General features: G+C 40.3%; 1 protein-coding gene across 2 annotated transcripts in view; it reads right to left on the bottom strand.

Moving 5' to 3' along the window:
• NR3C2 (nuclear receptor subfamily 3 group C member 2) overlaps positions 1 to 12,576 on the bottom strand; it is a 369,531-nt gene that overhangs the window by 117,752 nt on the left and 239,203 nt on the right. The gene's annotated exons all lie outside the window — the stretch shown is intronic.

Here is a 12,576-nt window from a genome sequence, read left to right as displayed (position 1 = left end):
AGTCAGATGCGGAATATGCTTGGGGAGAGGCATCTACTGGCAAAATGCAAAACTGTACCCTAGCTCTATTATTCATTTATGTATTCCAATAAATATAAAATATTTACTGAACCTCCACTAGGGATCAGGCAGTATTAGACACACTGCGGAAACAGCAGTGAATAAGACAGACCAAAGTTCCTGTTCTCGTGACCCTACCATGAGGGGGAGACAGTCAACAGACAAGGTAAGTAGGTAAAACGTACAAGTGCTGGACAGTACTAGACGCTCGGGAGAAAAACGAAGGGAAGGGCACAGGACATGGTGGAGGTGAGGAGGGTGTTGATATCTTAGGAAGAAGGCAGGGGAAGCCTCGCTGGAAGGCGACTTTACAATCAAGCTCTGAAGAAAAGGAAGGCGCTAACTATGTGGACATCTTGGGGAGAAAACAGAGTAGAGCAGAGGGAAAAGCAAGTGAGGGAGGGCAGGGGTGGGGAGGAAACCTGGCACGTTTAAGGAACAGCCAAGGATGAAAGGTGGAAAGAACGAGTGAACAGTGAGAGGAGAGGAGGAGAAAGAGCCAGCGTGCCTCAGATCATGTAAGGCCTCATAGACCATGTTCAAGACTTTGAGTAGATGGGAGACCATGGGCCTAGAGGGCTTTTAGCTGAAAAGCCACTTGATGTGACTTAAGTTTCACAGGAAGGCTCTGGCCACTGTATAGAAAACTGACTGCAGTGGACCGAGGACAGAAGCAGGGGGACTGGGGTAGCAGGCTGTCCCTAGAATCCAGGGGAAGATGACGGTGGGTTGGTGATGAAAAGCGGTCAGGTTCTAGAGGCATTCTGAAGGTAGAGCTGCTAGAATTTGCTGACAGATCTGAGAAAAAGGGGAGCTAAAGAGGCATTAAGATGCTTGGGTGGAACAATTAGAAAAATGGAACTGCTGTAAATTAAAATGAGGAAGACAGTAGGAGCACATGGCTTACGGGGAATTACCCTGGCTCAGTATCGGACATGCTAACTTTGAGACACTTGAGGTGTATCTAAAGGGAAGTGCCTGCGGGTTGGTTAGACACACAGGTCTGGAGTTCGGGAGAGGTCTGTGCTGGAGATGTAATCAGCTTGTGGTCATTATTTTAAGCCGTGAGACTGGATGGGATCATGGAAACTGGAAAGGGAAGAGGTCTGAGGACTGAGTCATGGGGTCATTGAAAACATGCAGAAGAGCAGAGGGTGTCTCACTGATGACTGTAAAACAGGGAACAGGCTCTAGAGCCCTCCCTTCAGCCTAGTACCATCACACTCCCTTCGTTGAGAATTACTAAGTAAATTACAGCAAATACTCAATAAAAATAATGTGTACTGCCCAATGGTATTAAAATAATTTAATCTATAGCTCATTCTCAGTAACATTATGGTAAATATTAGTAATGATGATCACAATAAAACAACAGTAATAGAACAGGGAAATCTATCAAAGTGAAGAAATGAAACTCCACCATTATAATAATCTAATGACTTCTTAAAAAATGGAAGGCTCTTAGTGAATATAAGTAGGTGTAGGTAATTACACAAAGGCAATCGATACCCACGGTAAAGACTATAACCGATTAATATAACATTTCATGTTGCTGAACAACATCTTAAGAAGTTACCGCTTTAAAAATAAAACTTCAAGGCCCTATTATAGCACTATTTTATTTAAGCCTTACAACAACCTATGACACAGGTAAGGTGATTATTATTGCTATTCTTCACAAGAAGAAACTCATGTTAGAACTGGTAAAGTAACTTCCCCAAAGGGTGGAATTGGAAGCAGAATTCAGTAAGTCTGACAATGTTGCTGGGTCTTAAGGCCAGAGGCTTGTGTAAACATCAATTTGTAATATAATTTACTGGTGGTCCCACAGGATGCTGAAACTGCTTTTTGGAAACAACAAGCAAAGGAACATTCTTTGAATAAGGCATACTCTATCACCCAGTATTTGCATTGGCAACCAGCATTATGTGTCTTCTATCATGGTGTGCAATTAAATACAAAACCAAAGATTTCATCTATAATTCACACTGAATTGAATAAAATTTAACGTCTAAAGAAATAACTCAATGTAACTTTAATTGGTTTCAATTCAACAATTATTTATTGGGAACCACAAAACATTTGCATCACGGGTTGGGGTGGTCTATGGTTCTTTCCATTTCTGGTAATCTACAATAAAATGTGACAGCCTCTTAGTTGTAGGCATACAAGAATGTATAAGAAATGGTCACTGTCTAATGCACACACTAGAAAACTTTCTTTTCTGGGTGTTCAAAAACAGACTTCTAAAAGCTGGGATTGTTTTATGAGGATTTCTCTTTAGTGAGCACCTTTTAAAAATTCAAGTTACTATAACAGCTGCAAAAAATGTCCTTCTAGGTACAATATATGAAATAGTATACCTGGTTTCTATCAGCCAGCGTGGTTGCAGCCACTGATTCATCTTCCACAAGCAGGATGGAGAGTTTAAGGGACAGCTGTGGGCATGTGTTACTAGTTTTCAGACAATTATCTGTCACTTATATTTTTAATTGTGTAAACATGAAAGACTTGAACTGCACCTACACAAACAGGTAATGTGTGTCCCATCCCTTAATCTATGTTGAAAAACAAACCACCACCAAAAAACCGCAGTGAAAACAAGAGAATGCATTTAGAAGACTTTAAAAACTTTTGATCATGTCCTTTTTTAAATACTGTGCTCTCCTAGTGTAAAAATAGCTAATTCAGAATAAGTCATACCCCAGGCTTTTGAGGGTAAGTAATTTTCTACTATAACATTAATAACTATGTTAATAGGGCAGACAACCAGAATGCTGGGGACCAGACGGTGGAGGCTCTGAATGACAAGCTGGTGATGAGACTCTTGCTTATGGGATGTGAAGTCCAGGGCTGTATTTTAGAAACATTAATCTGAAGGTCATGTCCTAGGTAGGTAGAATGGAAGTAGGGAACACTACTAACAATCTACTTGGAAGTTCTCAGAGACGGCCTCTTTGCAAGTTAATAGTTATATATTAGTCAGAACATATAGCCACCAGAATAATCCTGTGGGTAAAAAAAAAAAATATCGGTGGTAAAGAAAACAAAGATTTATTTCTCATTCCACTTATATGTCCATTTGGGGAAGACTACCAGTTCCAGTAGTGGCAGAATAGCTTGAATCAGATAAGCCTCCTACAAAAAACAATTATAAACTGTCCACAAAAGGGGGGAACATATTTGAAGGCACTGGGGAGAAACCAAAAGAAAGGAGAGGCTGGAGGAAAACTGACTCTTGAAACAAGAGAACCACCCTAGACATGATTCATGTTTGAAGGGCTCTTTTTCCTGCGGGCCTCAGACTCTTACGCCCTTCAGTGGAGGCTGGATGGAAATCCTGCAACATCTTCAGTCCTACTGGCCTGAGAAGACAGAGAACAGACTGTGGGACTTTTAGAACAGCTAAAAACTGAAGAAGGATAGATATTCTGGAAAGTAGGGGTGGAGATATTAACTCCCCTCAAATTTTTGGCTGACCTGTGAACTGAGCATGAGACTCTGAAGAGTGAGACTCCAGGGGTGAAACAATTTAAGGCTTGAAAGACGCTGAGCAGGTATTACAGCTATTACTAATCACAGGGAGACAGAGTTTGAATCCCACTAAATCAGAAGGACTCAATCAATACCTCTGGCTTTCCACTGAAATTGTAGAAGGTCCCTGTCTTTGGAGCAAATACTGTATCCCAGGATTAAGGCATTCACCTTAGGGTTAAAGGCACAACCAAAACAGACCTACCCTAAAAAAGCATACAGCAAAGGCCCCATAAGTTCAAAGTGATTTGTCAGTCATTTAATTGACTATAGAACAAAACTCAATATTCTTCAGAAATATATAACAGAATGTGGAGTCTCCAGGATGTCTAGAATACAATAATAATTACTAGGAAAATGCAAACCAGTCAATAGAAAAAGTCACTAGCAACAGACTCACAAATGACCCAGAGGTTGAAATTACCAGATAAAGATTTTTAAATAGATATGTTAGACTATACAAGAAAATATGAATAAAAGAGTTAAAGAAATGGAGACTCTCAGAAGAGATTTGGAAACGATAAAAAACAAACACAAATGGAAATCAAAGAACTACAAAATAATATCTAAGATATTTTTGGTTGAAATTAACAATATATTGGACACTAACAAAAAAATCAGTGAAATTAAAGAAACAGAGATATAAAAACTAAAGCACAAAGAGAAAACATTAAAAGATAAAAGGAGGGCTTCCCTGGTGGCACAGTGGTTGAGAATCTGCCTGCCAATGCAGGGGACACGGGTTCAAGCCCTGGTTTGGGAAGATCCCACATGCCGTGGAGCAGCTAGGCCCGTGAGCCACAATAACTGAGCCTGCGCGTCTGAAGCCTGTGCTCCGCAATGAGAGGCCACGATAGTGAGGCCCATGCACTGCGATGAAGAGTGGCCCCCGCTTGCCCCAACTAGAGAAAGCCCTCGCACAGAAAAGAAGACCCAACACAGCCATAAATAAATTAAATAAATAAATAAATAAATAAAATTTTAAAAAAAAGATAAAAGGAAAAGGCATCAGGGGCCTATGGGACAACATTAAGTAATTTAACGTATGTGTAGCTGGAGTCCCAGAAGGAGAGAGATAATAGGTCAGAAAAATATATATAAAAATTTCCAAATTTGAGTTAAACAACATCCTACAAATTTAGAAAGCTTAGCAAATGCCCCAAGAGATAAATACAAAGAAAATCACTATGGCACAACACAGTTAAATTGCTGGAAAAAAAAATATAAAGATTCTTAAAAGCATCCAGAACACCAATGACAAAATTATATCGCATTAAGGGGAACAAGGATGAGAGTAATAAGTGAGGCCAGAAGACAAAATATAATATATTTAAACTCAGAATAACCAATGGAAACATTTCTCAAAGTGAAGGTAAAATAAAGACATTTTTGGATAAACTAAAGCTAAAAGAATTTGTTGCTAGTAGAATCACATTATAAGAAATAAAAAAGGAAGTCCTTTATGCTGAAGGAAAATGATACCAGAGAGAAATATGGATGTACATGAAAGAAAAGAACTAGAAATGATGAACAGAGAGTAAAATTTTAAAGAAATTTTCTTTATTTTCTTAAATTCTTCAGAAGTCAAATTACTATTTAAAGCAAAATAAAAAATGTATTATGGGATTTATAAAAAAATAAAATGTATATAAGTAAAATACCTAAAAACATAGCACAAAGGATAGGAAGAGATATAAATGGAATTTTACTGCTATAAATTTCTTACATTACACTTGAAATGGTATAAATTATTCAGGGTAGACTATGGTAAGTTAAGAGTACATTCTGTAAACCCTCAAGCAATGGTTCTCAAAGTATGGTCCCTTGCCGAGCAGCATCAGCATCACCTAAGAATTTAACAGAAATTTAAATCCACAGGCTTAATTCCAGACCTACTAACTCAGAAACTTTGGAGCAGGGCCTAGAAATCTGTGTTTTATATAACCCTTCAGGTGATTCTGTTGCACAATAATGTTTGAGAAATACTACCATGAAGCAACCACTAGAATAATAACACTAAGTGTAGCTCAAGGGACAATAAAGATATAAAATAGCATAGTAAAAAAATATTCAACCTAGAAAGGAGAGAAAAGGGAAAATGGGGGAACAAATAAAAGAGGAAACAAAAAGAAAACAAACATCAAGATAAGAGATATAAATTCAAGTACAGCAATATTTACACTAAATATAAATGGTCTAAACACTCCAGTTAAAAGTCAAAGATGGCAGACTGGATTTCAAAAAGGCAAGACCCAAGTGTCTGTTATGATGCATTTTAAATATAAAGGCACAGACAGGGTGGAGGTTAAAGATGGAAAAATATATGCAATAAAAAAATGTAAGCATAAGAAAGATGATGTGGCTACATTAAAGCCAGATAAAGTAGACTTCAAGAGAAAAACTATCACAAAAGATAAAGACTATCACTTCATAATTATTAAATTAGGATATAACAGCCCTAAATATCAGTGCACCTAATAGTAGAGCTTCAAAATTCATTAACTAAAAATTAGTCAGAACTAAGGGGAAAAATGCAAATCCAAAATCATAGTTGGAGACTTAAAAACCCCTCTCTCAGCAACTGATAGAACAATCACTATCTAGAAAATTAGTGAGGATATAGAAGATTTTAACAATATTAGCAAAAACCTTGACCTAATTAACATTTAGGTCACACAACTGCACAATACACATGTTCTTTTCAGGTGCACATGAAATATTCACTGAGACAGACTGTATCCTGAGCTATAATACAAATCTAAAATTCTAAATAAAAGAATTGAAATAATGTACAATATGTTTTCTGACCACAAAGGAACTAAATGAGAAATTAATAACATAATGATATCTAAAAAAGCCCCGTATTTGAAAATTAAGCAACATACTTGAAAAATTTTATGGGTCAGTGAAGAAATCAACAAGGGAAATTACTGAAGGTTTCAAACTGAATGATAATGAAAACTCAACATATCAAAATTTGTTGGATATATCTAAAGCAGTACTTTTAGAAGTTTTAGCTTTATCTACTTCAATTAGAAAAGAAGAAAGGTTTAAAATTGATGATCAAAGATTCTACCTTAAGAAGCTAGAAAAAATAAAAACTAAACCCAAAGCAAATGGAAGGAGTGAAATAAGAGTGAATGAAATAAAATGAAAAAAGCAACAGAGAAAAATCAACAAAGCTAAAAGTTGGGTTTTGGTACATATTAATGAGGCAACGGCAGAGAGTCTGGGAATGCCATTCCACGTGTTGTCACCCTGAGCCCCAGTCTGATGGGGCAGCCACCATAGTGAGTATTGTGAGTCTCACGGCAGAGCAGCTATAGAATCTGACTTAGGAAATCTTCCGCTCCAGCCCAGAGTGGGCAACTCATTCTTCATTGTTCAGATATAGTCCAGTGACCCACACCCAACTGCAAGGGAAGATGGAATTGTCATCTTACCTTGTGCCCAGAAGACAAAGAGCTGGAAGTATATGGGGAACCTCACTGAAGACTACCTCCATGAAGGGGAAATGAGAACACAAAATTCAGCCCCCATAGTACTTCCTCTCAGAAGTATTAAAATATTTACATTATTGCTTTTTTAGGGACAAATTAATTTTAATGAATGAAGTTGAGGCCGCTTTCCATAAATAGCTAAATTTTTCAAAACATTATTGAGAAGCTACCAGTACCTAATACATTTTTTTTAAGAAAAAAAAATCTATGGGCTATTTTAATAAAGAATGTAATCCAGTGACCATTCCACCCTTAAGTCCCCAAACCCACAACCTACTTTCTCAGTGTCAGTACACTAATATGCATACATACTCAAGAATCTGTACAAAAAATTAGAAACTAAATAATTTAAAACCTTATTGGGTACATGCAAATATCCCACAATTTTCAAATTGATTGTATTTCCTCATCAAAATATACAGAAAGTTCTGTCTAGTTAGCTGGTAGCAAGCACTGTGATAGATACTCCAAAGAAGAAAATGCACAATTCCACAACATGGAGAGAAATAAAAGCTTAAAATAAATGGGATATGACTTAAAGATTCCAAAATATTCCTTTGAAATAAAACTTTTGTACAAAACGGCTGAGCATCCATCTGTAGGCACTAAGGCACTCCACTAGAAACACTATGGAGAATTAGTCTACGAGCTAATTGAGAAAGTGGAGATATGGTACAAACAGCATCCTGCTTGACACAGAGCTGCTACTATATGTATGAAACTCAGGACTTACATGTTCATACAGAATGTTGTCTACAGACACAAACCTGCAGTAATGAATGTTCACACAAGACCTACTGGCTCCTAAGTAACGGGTTCACTAAAGACCCATACACGCAAATCATTTCTGCCCCATCTCCAGCACCACACCTTTTAGATCCCCGCCTCTACCCACACACCAATTAAGAAAAAGAGCTCTGAGGATTTGCAAAGAAGCAGCAGAAAGGCAGAAACAGCTTCAACCAAGGTCAGAATCCCAGGCAGGATGTTTGTACCTTCTTGGTGTCCTAAAGTACTAAATACTTCTCCCCTGTAAGGTCCGAATCACCCTTCATGTAAGTTGGTTAGGCTGCCTTAAATCAAAACTCTTACAGAGTCACTCAGATGTAAAAGCATCTTGTTTAAGAATGAAAATCTGTCCAGCAGGGCTCAGGGAACTCTAGTCACTCATCCATCTGTGTATACTAGTTCAACGCATCTCCTGCCTGAGGTAGTGGTTGCTTTTTGGAGAAAAGGAAGTCTTTCTAGAAAATAGAAAGCTGCCGAGGTTAAAGTAAACTTGGATGGGGCACCAGGAGGATTAGTTAGTACATGTATAAGATTAATGTACAGGGAAACCATGAGTACTCAGATCAAAAGGGAAATGCCTATAGACTTAAAAAAACCAAAGCCAAAACCAACCAAAGTTGAGCTCAAAAATAAAAAAACAAATCAAAAGTATCATTTTTTCCAACTATGATATTGCTTTTAACTGTCAAATACTTCAGTGTTTAAAGTTAGTTTCATTCTTTAAAAAGTTACGGAACCCAATACAAATTATCTTTTAAAACTGTCAATTACTTTGAAATCAAGAACCAACTTTTTTGTTATACTCAGGCTGGTCCCAAATGAGAAAATACAGATTGGGTGACATATGGATCTTGCCTCAAAGCATCAATAATGCTAGAATGGAAAAGGTGGAAACATGGAAGGCGGTAGGGAGAAGACCGTAAGAAGGGCACGATTTTGTAACCAGATACACCTGGGCTCCAATCCTACCTCAGTCAACAGGGAACTATGAGATTCTCAGCCAAGTTGCTTAATGGTTCTGAGCCTCAGCTTTCTGATCTATGAAATGGACACAGTAATGCCTACTTTATATAATATATATAAACAAGAAGCACAGATGTAAGATGCTGGCAAGTTATAACTCCCCTGCATTATTGTTCCTCATCTCCCCTGTCTGTTTTCTGTTACACCTTAATATCCAAACTCTTAAAAGTCGGTAGGCACACATGTTCAGTGGCAGAAGGAAAGGTGAACCCGGGAGACTGAATTCCATTCTGTCAGATGGGGGTAGCAGATACTTAGGGGCAAGCAGATTGAGGACCAAAGACCCTTGCAAAGAAGCAAAAGAGGTTCTGGGATTAATTGACTGATTTTATTGAAGTAGACTCGATTTACAATGTTGTGTTAGTTTCAGGTGTACAGCAAAGCGATTCATTTATACATACATATATAAAACTATTTTTTTCAGATTCTTTTCCGTTATAGGTTATTACAATATTGTACTGTGCTATACAGTAGGTCCTTGTTGGTTATCTATTTTATATATAGTCGTGTGTATATGTTAATCCCAAACTCCTAATTTATTCCTCCCCCCACCCCTTTCCCCTTTGGTAACCATAAGTTGGTTTTATGTCTGTGATTTAAAATGAGTTCCCAGACCATGATTTAATTCCATTCAGCAAAGATGTCTAAAGCAAGATATAAAGAGGCAGAATACGGTCCATTCCTTCTAAGACCTTAATGTGCTGAAGGCTGGGGAAATTTAAATGATTTAGAGAAATCACATGGGACTCTTGTGAGTTTAAAGGCGGAAGTGATTGTATCTGAATGGGGAGATGCACAAGGCCTGAGGGAGGAAGCATCTGACGTAAGCCTTGAAGAGTGCTGTGGATTTGAAACATGGAGAGGACAGGCATACAGGCACCCTAAGTCAAGGACGGGCACAGGGAAAGGCAGAGACACAGTTCCATGTGCAGTGAGCAACTGGTCTGGTGGGTGGAAGCCCAGGAAGGCAGGGGTGCAGAGAAGGAGCAAGCAGCTTCTACGCACTCTGGTGACCAGAGGATGTGCAGGGGCTGCCAGTGCCACGTGGGCTCCTGAGCCCTCTCTTCCCTTCTGGTTTCAGACCCACACAGGCATGTACCTATGGAACGCCCCACCTGCACGCCTGACACTTCAAACCAAGCTTAGCATCCCCACCACACACACAGCCTCCTCTATTCCTCGTCCTTAAAGCTACAACCAGGAGTCACAACTAGAAGCCCCTGGTCTTCCCTGATTTACACCCCAACCCCAGACATCCTCTATATCAACTGATCACAAGATCCTGATGATCTTTCCCAAAGTTTCTCTTGAATCCTCTCCATGGTCACCAGTACCTTCTACCCTTATTTCAGGCTCTCTTGGTTAAACTTCTAAATTTGGAAGTTTGAACTCTTGCTTACTATTCGTATGACCTCAGACAAGTGACTCAACCTTTCTGTCCATCAGTTTTCTCCTTTGTTAAATGGGAATTACCCAGATGCCTATCATGAGTGCCTATCATGAATTACCTCATGAGTTCCCCCTGGAGATTAATACATCACACAGGGCACTGGAACAGTCGCTGGCCTCCAGTAAGGATCCAATGAATGGTAGTTGTTATCACTGTAGTATTGCTACTGTCACATGTGACTGCTGTTATCACACATCACTGCATATTATCTTATCTCAATGGACTTGTAATGAGTCTACCTGCCTCTACTATTTCCCCATTTCTAAATCAAAGGAGTCTTAAACTTCAAAAGCTTTCTAAAAAAAATTAACTCTCACACAGACCTCAACTTGTGAAAACAGGAAAAGAAGAGCTACTCTGGTTGAAACAAATGTAAGAGAGCTTCCCGGGGCTGCCCTCCACTTTGTACCCATCAGTGGTCCAGGAGGTACCCACTGGACCCCTAGGGCTCCTCTGAGCCCCCATCTTCCATACAGCCTGCACAGTGATCCTTCTGAATCATAAATCTGATTAGCACATGCTTCTGATGAGAGGCCTTCTAGGGCCCTTCACTACTTAAACTCTCAAGTTCAAACTCTTACCCACCTTATTCAAAGTGACACCGGGCCTCTGGACACAAGGAGGGGAGATGGGAAGGTGGGCAGAGCTCAGCGATGCTCTTAGCAAAACTTACTGCCATTTCAGGAAAAGTAAGCAAAGCTTGGATCAGAGGCATTTGATACAGTAGCCCTGGATCGTTACTTTCACTGGTGATTTTACTCTTGGTGTTTTATTATTATTATTGGGATGAAAGACACTATATTTTGAGGCATATCTTAACAAATGGAAAAACTCAGAAGATGGGTCGCTCTGTATATCTGTATCCCTGTTCACATGTACAGACATGTAGGTTGGTCCTGAATCACGAACACCATCTTTAGAGACATCCTAAGGCTGCAGACGGGTCGTGCAGCCTGCAGGCAGGCCCCTGCCTGGCTGACCCACGTGGGTGTTCAGCCCTACTTTGGGGCAGCACCTGTGGCACGTGTTCCCCCATCAGCTCTTTTTCTGACCTCAGAAAGGAGTCCTATTCCTGCTCTTCTCTGACTCCCCTGATCTCATATCCAGCGCTGTCTGTGGATACGCACACTCTTTCAAGTCCCCGGCAATGTTCTGTGCCTCTAACTACATCACCTGGAAATACTCTATCTCCTTTTCTTCCACGTGGGAGCTAAGGTAAGGATGACTCACAATCCAAGATCGCCCCCTTTTATCAAGTAAAATACTAAAGTTCTCAGGTCAGATTAGATATGGAAAGGACCAGGTTCTAGAAGCCCCAAAACCATCATAAACACCTACAAATACCTTTTAGAATCTACAAGACAGAGGCACGGAAAAAGAGGTGGTTGAACTTGATCCTATGAGCAGGCACTTCACCCGGCAGGAAATTTAAGTGATTTTAGACTGAACAGAACGCCCCAAATTCCATGTGTTGAAAAAAGTGACTTCTCATCACACCAAATATTGACATTTGGCCCTACCCAGCACCCCAGATCCCTTCCCATGCCCCCACAGAAGCTGTGCCTGGAGCCTCAGATCAGGTACCCCAGAGGGGACCACTTCCGTCCCCGCCCCCAGCCTGATGTCTCCTTCCAGGCGTCGGCAGCTGCACGGATGCCACACGTCAGGCCCCTCTCCATCTCCTTTACTCACTGCCTTGACTAGTAAGTCTGAGAAGAAGATCTGACTTGCTTGCCTCAGCACCATTCTCCTCCTCATGGGGGAGGGCTCCCTCAGGGAGCAGGTGCAGCGTCCAGTGGTGGGGGCCTGCCCTGATCCAGCACTGCCTGTCCTCGTATCTAATTTTTTTTTTTTTGTAGGCAGGTTAGAAAGTAATTTTGCTCCATTTATTTATGCTCGTTCAGTCCCCCAAACCTTTCGCACAATGTTATTGGATAAAAACTGCAGGAATATCACACAAATTATAAACTCAAGGTGTATAAATGTTTTTTTGGGGTTTTGGGGGGTTTTTTTTGTTCTTTTTTGGCAGCGTTGGGTCTTCGCCACTGCATGCGAGCCCCCTCCAGTTGTGGGGAGCGGGGGCCACTCTCCACCGCAGTGCGCGGGCCTCTCACCACGGTGGCCCCCCCCCCCACCCCGCTGCGGAGCACAGGCTCTAGGCACGCAGGCTTCAGTAGTTGTGGCACGCAGGCTCAGTAGTTGTGGCTCGCAGGCTCCAGA

The sequence above is a fragment of the Mesoplodon mirus genome (assembly GCF_964341445.2).
Source record: "Mesoplodon mirus genome assembly, chromosome: 2".
Lineage (NCBI taxonomy): Eukaryota > Metazoa > Chordata > Mammalia > Artiodactyla > Ziphiidae > Mesoplodon > Mesoplodon mirus.
This window is presented reverse-complemented; position numbering and strand designations above follow the sequence as displayed.